The sequence below is a fragment of the Fundulus heteroclitus genome, chromosome 21, assembly GCF_011125445.2.
Source record: "Fundulus heteroclitus isolate FHET01 chromosome 21, MU-UCD_Fhet_4.1, whole genome shotgun sequence".
NCBI lineage: Eukaryota > Metazoa > Chordata > Actinopteri > Cyprinodontiformes > Fundulidae > Fundulus > Fundulus heteroclitus.
In genome coordinates, this window is record NC_046381.1 from 41107889 (window position 1) to 41117252 (window position 9364).

At 37.2% G+C, this 9364-nt stretch overlaps 1 long non-coding RNA gene across 1 annotated transcript; it reads left to right on the forward strand.

The window, feature by feature from the left end:
* Positions 1-3019: 3019 nt before the first annotated feature.
* LOC105924565 lies at positions 3020-7559 on the forward strand. Its single transcript, XR_004927336.1, has 4 exons — positions 3020-3169; positions 5513-5651; positions 6021-6093; positions 6945-7559. It is a non-coding gene; the product is annotated as an uncharacterized LOC105924565 (long non-coding RNA).
* Positions 7560-9364: the final 1805 nt, after the last annotated feature.

A 9364-nucleotide genomic window follows, 5' to 3' on the forward strand; every position in this document is an offset into this window, starting at 1 on the left:
AGAAAACTGTAAAAGTGCAGAAAGCCTGAGTTCCTTTAAATCGAGATTAAAAACACATTTGTTTAGAATTGCCTTTGAATGTTCAAGTTAAAAGGTTTTACTGTTTTCAAATGTTCTTTTTTGTTTCTATACTATCCCTACTTGCTTTTATTCTGTTTTATTTTCCTATATTTTAATCATGTAAAGCACTTTGCATTGTCTCTGTACTGAATTGTGCTATATAAATAAATTTGCCTTGCCTTGCCTTGCCTTGCCTATATCTCTGAACACGCTGATTATGAATGCTCATTTAAAACTGAAAACATTCTGTGGGTTCAGCAACACTAATCTTAAACAATCTAACCAGTGGAACATCTATAAATATTGCAAGTTTGTTTTAAACTTTCAGCTTCAGGTTGCACAACATTGTGGTTTTCTAGTATGCCAACTTGCTCAAAACACCGTTTCCTGTTACTTATTTCATGCTCTCTAATTTAAGAGCCTTAAAAGTTTAATGAAACAAGATTTGGATGCAGGTAAAGAGTGCTATTGTTTTAGTTAAACAATAACTGAAAACTGTTCATAGCAGCAACAGCAAAGAAAAAAGGCTATTTGTACGCAAGACTTTAAAGTCACACTAACATTTTCTTTAGGAAAAGTGAAGCTGTGGCCCTGATAAGATCACCCGTCATATTTCTCTTAACATTTTTCCACCTTTAAAGCAACCAAAACACAGGAAACAGATCTAGTTGAGTGTACATCCATTAATCCCTGTAACACTCTTTTTTTTTTTATAATTGTTGTAGCTTCGATCCTTCTTAGAAATTTTCTTCTACTTTCATGTTTTATTTCCTTAATTTAACTTAATTTTTAGTGTAACTTACTATCTGAATGTAATTTGGAACGAGATTATTATCATTATTTAATTATTATTATTATTATTATTATTATTATTATTATTATTATTATTATTATTATTATTATTATTATTATTATATAATTTAGATCCACTAAATTGTTGAGTTTTAAGGCCTGTAATTTAATAAATATTTAATTAGCTGGGTCACTATAATCCTCACAGGTTATAATTCTTAGAGAATTGTTAAAATATAACTTATTTTATATTTTTTAAGAACATTTCTAAGAATATAAATTGATTTAGTGTTGCTTTTACCAGGTATGCCACAAAGTCATGCAGAGTTTTCTGTTCTACAATGTCTTTGTTTTTATATTTGAAAGCAATGGTTTTAAATTGACATTACTACACTGTTTATATGAGAGGAGAAGTTTGGCTTAAATCAAGTGCAGCATTGCAGTAAAACAACCTCACACCAGCTGTAAAGCATTGGGGGGGGGGGGGGGTCTTTGCAGCTGCAGGTCTTGCCCAGCTCAACATGGTAGAACCAACACACCGTGAATTCAGCTGAGTGTTGCTTCAGGAAAACGTGAGACAGCTCTTCAAAAATAGTTAAAGCTGTAGTAGAAATGGACACTGCAACATGACAATGACCCAAAACATCCCAGAAAGAAATGGCCACAAGTCCCAGGCCTAGTCAAAGCCCAGATGTTGATTGAATTGATATGGTCTGGGTTTGGTTGAAACAGCTGTACATACAGGAACCCCCTCCCCCCGACTTCCTCACACTGAGGTTAGACGTTGGTGTTTGACAACAAGAAGTGTTTCATTCAGATTAGTCTAACTAAAAGATGACTGCACTACTCATTAGTGGCTAAGTCTGGAGATCTGGGTCAGACTCTCTGGTACAGAACTCAACTGGTTCAAATCCTACCTAAAGAACAGGGAATTCTTTGTGTCAGTAGGTAACTTCTCATTAGAGCGGACAAAAGTCACATGTGGAGTACCCCAAGGTTCAATCCTCAGACCCCTTCTATTCAATATCTAAATGCTCCCACTGGCTGAGAATATAAGAAGAAAGATATTCAGAGGTGTCAAAAGCATGCACATCTATTACACAAATAGATATATAGATATTTGGGTTTAAAAATACTTCTGTAGAAGTAGAAGTATAAATACAAAGCTTTTACTGAAGGAAAAGCATAAAAGTAGCAGATATAAAACTACTTAAGGTAATAAAGTCAAAGATTACTGTAATTGTAATGGTGTACTGTAGCAAGAATGTCTCACTGAATCACAGAGGAATCGACACCGAATAAGATGTCCACACAGAAAGGTTTGAGCATAAAGATGAAACAGCATGAAACTTCCCAACTCTAGGAGCAGCTTTCAAATGTTGTCGGCTTCATGGCTGCTTTGAAAGAATGAGACCCCTTTCCAAACCAAGAAGTTTGTCCGATACAGCCAAACCCGGCACAAAGTAGAGCCGCTGCTTCTCCGCATCGAAAGGAGCCAGTTGAGGTGGTTTGGTCATCTGATCAGGACGCCCCTGGCTGCTTCCCTTTCTGGGGTTTTCAGGAGTGTCCCACTGGGAGGAGAGCCCAGGGCAGACTCCAATCTCACTGGAGGGAATATATATAAGATATATATAATAAGCTAAAGGACGTGGCTGAGGAGAGGGATGTCTGGGTTAAGCTGAGGGCTGGCTGGCTGATTGGGGTTAACTGCATAGTGAGCTACCTCTGTGGAAACCTTAGTGGGCTGTGTAAGTACTGTCACCTTTGATGATACTGACCTCAAACTAAGTGGTTAACTTTGAAAAGTTATGACTGATGCTTTAGTCAAAGCTTGAAAAATCTGTCATTGCAACCTGTTTTGTATAAGAGTGCATTTTCATTGCAGCTGCTCATTTCACACTATCTCCAGCATCTCAAGTTTTGTTCCGATGTAGACAATACTTAGTTTTATCTGACAACCTTTGGTCTTTTCTGCAACATTATCTCAGTTTGATCAAACAGTTGCAGCGTCTGAACATTGCAAAAAGACGGTAGGAGTCGGTTCAGCCAGCATCAGACTGTGGTGTGTGAGGATGCGGTTTCATGTCTGACCCTTTTTGTGTATCTTGTCATTATCTCAGAAAAAAGTCACCAGTTCCTGTACTGCTCACATGTTCACCTATTTAAGACCCTTCGGTGATTGAAGGACCAACATTGACAGCTGAGATCCAGTCGGCTTTACAGAACACAGCAGATCCAACCAGGCTGACTTTCACCATGAAGGGCAAAATGTCTCTGCCTGTTCTCACAGTCTGGATCCTCGTCGCTGTAGCTGCTGGTAAAGTACTGTTTATTTTTAATATTTTGGGTCAAGTTACCCTTTTAGGTCATTTTTTATGAAATTAGTCGGCTTTAAAAATGTTTTTAATTAAACCAGACAACTGTTCAATTAACATATTGATTTCTAAATGTCTAATTGCATCTCTGTAATAAATTAATGTGTTTCACTAAGTGAATTGGGTTACTGAAATAAATTACCTTTCAATAATATTCTAATGTATTGAATAGGTCTGTATATAGTTTTACTTTAAAAAAAATAAAGGACTGAGCATGGAGAGTGTCTGCAAGACTGTCCACCAGTTACGTCCTCTGGTTTCTGTTTTAAACAGACCGGCTCATTGCATCTTAAAAAAAACATAATTTATCAAATTGGGATAATTTGAATAAATATGCAAATTCTGTTGTGGTATTTTACATTATAAATGGACTGGCTCCTCATCCATTACAATATATTATTAAGAAAACAAAAAAATCAAAGCAGATTAACTAGCCTGAAAGGTGACAGCCCAGTCCCTTTTAGGGGAAATATCGTTGGACAGGCGGTACTCTCCAAACATGAAATACAATTCCTGCTGTTATACGTAATCAAACAACTTTTAAACTATTTACAAGACATTTAAAAGTCTGGTTGTTGAACAAAGTCGCTCCCACAATCTGTTTTTAACTTTTTATACATTCTTATATGTATGTATGTATGTATGTATGTATGTATGTATGTATGTATGTATGTATGTATGTATGTATGTATGTATGTATGTATGTATGTATGTATGTATGTATGTGTGTGTGTATGTATGTATGTGTGTGTGTGTATGCATGTGTGTGTAGGGTTTATATGCAATGCAAAGAGGGAACTAAAAGTAAGTACAATTTTCTTGAAATGAGTGTATTTGTCCTTAGTTTCAGCAGGTAATTAAGATTATCTGCCAAAGGAATGAAAAACTTTGACCCCCAAAATAAGACAATTAAATGTTTTCACTTGAAATAAGATGATGTAGAGAAGTTCTTCCGTTTTTTAAGTACAAAAATCTGATTCCACGGAAAGACAATCGTATTTACCTGCTCAAACACATTCATTTCAAGAGGATTTTACTTATTTTCAGTTCCTTTTTTAGTGTGTGTTTTTAATTTTATGAACATTTTTACTGTTAAGAACCCGACCGGTTGATCATATTTAGGGTTTATTTTCATGACGTATCTTAAAGAACGAAGTAAAACTTGATTACGATTATATGATATTTTGTATATTACATGATTGTGTTTATTTTCTTTTTTTCCTTTTTTAACAACAATGTGCTGTTTTTTTTCTTATACAGTCTGAGGAAATGTATTTATTAATTAAATGTTGTTTTTTTGCATTGTAATGTTTTTTTGTTTTTTTTGAGGGTGGATCTGCATCCCAAGGGACTGGAGATGGAAATTAATACTGGCTATATTCTCACATATTTACATTGTGTTCATTAATATGCATTGTCTGTTTGTAGACTGCAAAAAGGGAACTAAATGTAAGTAAGTAACTACAGTTTTCTTGAAATGAGTGTATTTGTCCTGGATTTGAGCAGGAAAGTTTAAATGATCTGCCAATGCCAATATTGAGATTTTATTTTTTATAACTTATTTTAAATTTAAATTTATCAGACTAAACTTAAATGACAAAGTAAAACTTGACTGGTATCACAATGTGGACATTCTATATATTAAATTATTTTAGTTATTTTTTTTTTAGATTAAGTATGGATAGTAATGTTTTTATTTTATTTACGCTGAAGTAATGGTGTATATAATAACTTTTTGATCTTAGTATTGTCTATTGTTATTATTATTGCAATGTATTGTTCTGTCTACTGAGGGACTAGAGAAGGAAATTACTACTGGCTATAATCTTGCATATTTGCATTTTGTTCATTAAAATGCATTGTTCCTTTATAAATAAATGAGTACAAATCCAAATGGAATAAGATTTTTGCAATTAAAATAGGAACAATGCATCACCATAATCTTATTTCAAGTGCAGTCTATCTAATTATCTTATTGTAGGGGTCAAAATATTTATTCCACAGGCAGATAATCTTATTAACCCACATTAAAATGAAGGACAAATACACTAATTTCAAGAATATTTTACTTACATTTAGTTCCCTGTTTGCAGTGTAAGTAAATAAATACAAAAGACAAATCTAACGAGCCATCTCTGGTCTACAAGTTGGTTTCTCTACTGGGTGCTGAACTGTTTTTGTTAGGTATTGTTAAGAGATTGGCTGTTAAATATGTGAGTTTTCAGAAAAAATAAATTCAACTTGGTGAAAATCATTTCCTTCTTGTTTTCTTCTCTGTCTTTCAGTCAATTTGTTCCAAGGCGCTGAAGGCCATTGTTATGTTTGCCCACCTTGCTGTACCCAAGGGTCACACAAGGTCGACGAGAAAATCGTAAATTGTTTCGAACAAAAACCAGGACACGCCTGTCACAAACACTTCTATATGTAAGGACAGCAGATAGAACACCAGTTCATCCTTACATCTACTTTCCTTTCCTCTTTCAGCTATGAGCGCAGGTCTCAGTGTTTTGTAGATGTGATATGAGCGCCATCTAGTGGTAAAATGTTAAAGGAGCTGTAACTGTGGTACCTAGAGAATAATGTTACTTATTGTGTTTTTCATGCACTACTCTGCATTTGGTTTCGGCATTTTAACAAAAACTTATGATTATGATAAAAACATAGGGCTGAATTAAATTTCATCCAGGTTTAGTGATATGATCTAAACAACATTTTGGGAACTTAAATGTTTCATTTGTTTGCCTGAAGCAGCAACATTACTATGGTCCAACTGTTGTCTTTTTGTCTTTGCAGCGTCGTTGTCGAAGGTGGTAAACAACGTTGCATCGACCCAACATCCCACTGGCTTAAAGAAAAGATACATAAGGTGAGCATCAACTATCAGAGCACAACTAAGTCAATCAAACACAATCTAATTAATCTTATTTATGACCAGAATTGCTGTGAAAGACCTGAAGTGGTGCCAAAAAGTAGAATTCTGTCACATCTTGACACAATCTGCTCATTTTTCATATCAGTCAGCCTACTTAATGTTAACAGATAGATCCTATTGAAGAAACATTTATTTTTCTAGGCCTGTAGATAACACACATCAGGGCTCTGTCTGTGATTGCCACTTCAAAACAATTTTCTTATCCTTCAGTGGAGCTATAGTTAATTTAACTGTATGATTAGGGCCATTGTCCATTTGGAAGACCCATTTGTGCCAAGTTTATAACATCCTGGTTTTATATATATATATATATATATATATATATATATATATATATATATATATATATATATATATATATATATATATACATACATACATACATACATCCAGTTATCCCTCATGGGGTCGCGAGGGGTGCTGGTGCCTATCTCCAGCATTTCAATGGGCGAGAGGCCATGTTTTAAAGCGGCCTAGTCCTGACCACAATCCAATTGGGAGTCTGTGGCAGACTTCACTAATCCTAATCCTAAAAGGAACTTCCAAACCCGTAGACATTCAAAGCTTTCTCGTCTTCTGTTGTGGTCCGTGTACCAAAAAACTTCTACTGATTTATGTCAATAAATCTATCTGATTGCCTCTTCTGTCTGTGAGTCTCTCCAGGTTGAAATGGTAACACAACAAATGCGGAGATTAATGATGATGAAACGTGCATTGATTTTCTATGATAAGAGAACATTTTATTAATCATTTGCTTTTCTTTACTTTTGCTTATTTCATGACAGGAAAACCTAAAGTGCCTTCCAGCTGATGGGTAGAAATCATAAGGCTGCAGCAAAAACAAGACAAGAAAAAGCTTCAACTTCCCTTCTTTACTAACCACTTCAAGACAAAAACTTAACCATTTAAAAAAAGACTGTGTTTTATAAAAACTACCTATGCGCCAATCAGTTGGTCAGGGGTCAAACAGCGACCAGTTTTCCTTTGAGCAGCTCTGACCTGTGATCAGAAAGTTAAACAATAAATAAACAGATTATTTTTCCTGTAACTTAACTGTCGCCTAACTGAAAATACCAGAATTTATCGTCATGTAAACTGTTGTTTACAGCATGTTCGTTGATGTGCCATGTTTTAAATGTGATAAAAAGTTTCATGAAAGTCAGGGACAGACGCTTTGAACCAGAAAAGAGGACATAGCTTGTAAGTATCAAAACTACTATTTTTGTAACCTCCAGATCAATGCCTTTTCTTTTTGTTCTCAATGCTTAATACATGTATTTGCTGAATTAGAAGAGCCTGGTGGGTGCATGTCTAAATAAAGTGTTTTACGTGTTTGCAGAATTACAAGTTCCAGCAGAATCTTCACCTTTAAGAAAATAAAATGCATTCATACAAACTGACTGTTTTTTTCCACACATTTTTTGGAAGGGCATCCATCGTAAAATCTCTGCTAAGTTGAAAGGACTTCCTGCAGAGACCCCTTAAAGTACACATACACCATACAATAATAAGACAACAGTCAATTTAAGCGGATCCTGTAACATTAATTGGCAAACAGATATCTCCAGAAAACCAGCTGAGTGCATTGGGTTGTTGACTTTACAGATTTTGTTCTGCTGATCAAGCTCACAGTGACAGTGGGGAGAAATTACTTACTTTTACTGGAGGAGACCTCCCAAAGAACCATGATGAGTGTAATCGGACATCTAACAAAAACCAGCTGGGGGTTATGAGGGCAGGAAGAAAATGGAAAAAACAGAAACATTTCAAAGGGAGCAAAAAATTAAGAGAATGATGAGTTAATGGCAGCAATAGATCTGTTGTTTATTACGTCTGAGAAGGAAGGGCGACACCGCTAAACACAGTAGCTCTGAACGAGGAGTACTTTCTGCAGGAAAAATGAAAACAAAATAAAAAAGGGTACGGATCACTGATGGCAGCAGTTGCTTCTTCAATGGCTCTTTTCAGGCGAAGCAGCCAAACCCAGAAATACTGTTTTTTGCAGTAGGGTGAGGGTAGAAATTCAGGGTTTATGAAGGGGGGGGGGGTGGCTCTGGTTGATTGGCCCGTTCTGTACATGTTCTGGTTTAAGTACAGGATGGGGGGTCAGGACAGAAGCATGAACCGGGTAGGTTGGGTTGTGGTGGTGCCCCCTATCTTCATTTTAGGGTTAACCTACCGGATCCAGGGGCCTGGTACCCTGGTACTGTGTCCCCCCCCCCCCCTTTTTTTGTGTTTGCATGTGGGGGCACTAGTGTGGGAACGAGTGAATGAGACTGTGTATGTAGTTTTCTGTTTGTTTATTTGTCAGGTTGGGTTTGTGCTGCTCCCTCTCCCAAGGACATCTCAGGTCTCCACTAAGTGTGGAGCCCCCCCGTCCTGCTCCCCTCCACTGACTGGCACCTTGGCCCTCTGGTGCATTGGTGGTACTCTGTGTCTGAGGGTGGGTGCCCGGGCAGCTCACTCCTGGTGGCTGCTTCACGAGGCCTGGCCCCCCAGGGCTCGGTAAGAGCCCCCGCCGGGGGGTGGAGCGCATGGCCAGATCCACTCCAGCATAGATGGCTGCCAGTGGAGCCCACAAGCTTGTCCCCACAGCCCCTGGGGGCTTCGGCAATATGGCGGTTGGGGGGTTTCCTTGGGCCCGTCTCTCCTCTTCCCTCGGTGGGGAAGGCAGATTTCCTGTGTTGGCCCCACTTGGGCACCTTTACTTTGAGGGTCCCTTTGGGTATCTGGGGTCTTGGTTCCCCTTGCGTCTGCCTCGGTGCTCTGTGGGGGGGGGGGGGGGGGGGGGGGGGTATTTGGCTCCTCACAATTACTAATGAACATTTCTTTTGGATAAACTTTACATACACAAGCACACTCACACAAACACCTACAAGTGTTTGGATTTAGGTATTTACAGACTCACTTCCATACTGTTATTATCTTCAGTTGTCACTTTATACATGTCATATTAATTAATACTGTATATTCTTCAGTGATGGTATCAAGGCTTTATTTGATTGTACCTGTAATACTTTATCCGCTGTTCTTTTTACATCTCTCTCTGCAGGTGAAGAAGCAGACTGGTGGTGTTTTATCATTCTATCCCTTTTATTAAAAAGTCAAATATTTAAGATTATTTAAGGTCTCACTGGGTTTTGTTACTATAAAAAAGGTTTATTCTTAGTGTTACACTGCCAGACAGGACACTATTAAAAAAATA